Source organism: Fukomys damarensis, unplaced genomic scaffold, assembly GCF_012274545.1.
Source record: "Fukomys damarensis isolate Sample0158 unplaced genomic scaffold, DMR_v1.0_HiC HiC_scaffold_2, whole genome shotgun sequence".
NCBI lineage: Eukaryota > Metazoa > Chordata > Mammalia > Rodentia > Bathyergidae > Fukomys > Fukomys damarensis.
Window position 1 is genome coordinate 2,866,795 of NW_022900914.1, and position 390 is coordinate 2,867,184.

Below are 390 nucleotides of genomic sequence, written 5' to 3' on the forward strand. Positions count from 1 at the left end.
GGAGCCGGTCCCGTTCCGGTGCGCGGCCCTTCCCGGGGATCACCAGGGAAGGAGCGCAGCCCGGAGAAACGGGCCGGGGTAGCAGAGTAGGGACTGCAAGACCCCAGGCGGGACGGGACCCCTGCCTTCCGCCCGCCGCTCTGCCTGGGGGCCGCTGGCCACGGTCTGAACTGAGCTCAGGAAACCTTCCCTCCTCCACTTCGGGTCGGGTGTTGTTTGGGGCGGCGAGACAGTAACACACGTCCCTTTCGGGGACGGAGAAGAGCACGGGATCTGTTTGAACGAGTGCTGCTCGGGGGCCCAGGGATGTGGGGGCCACTGAGACCTCCGGAGTCGGCCCGGCCCAGGCTGTGTCCTGGGGTCCTGGGTCTGAGTGCGGACTCCTGGGCC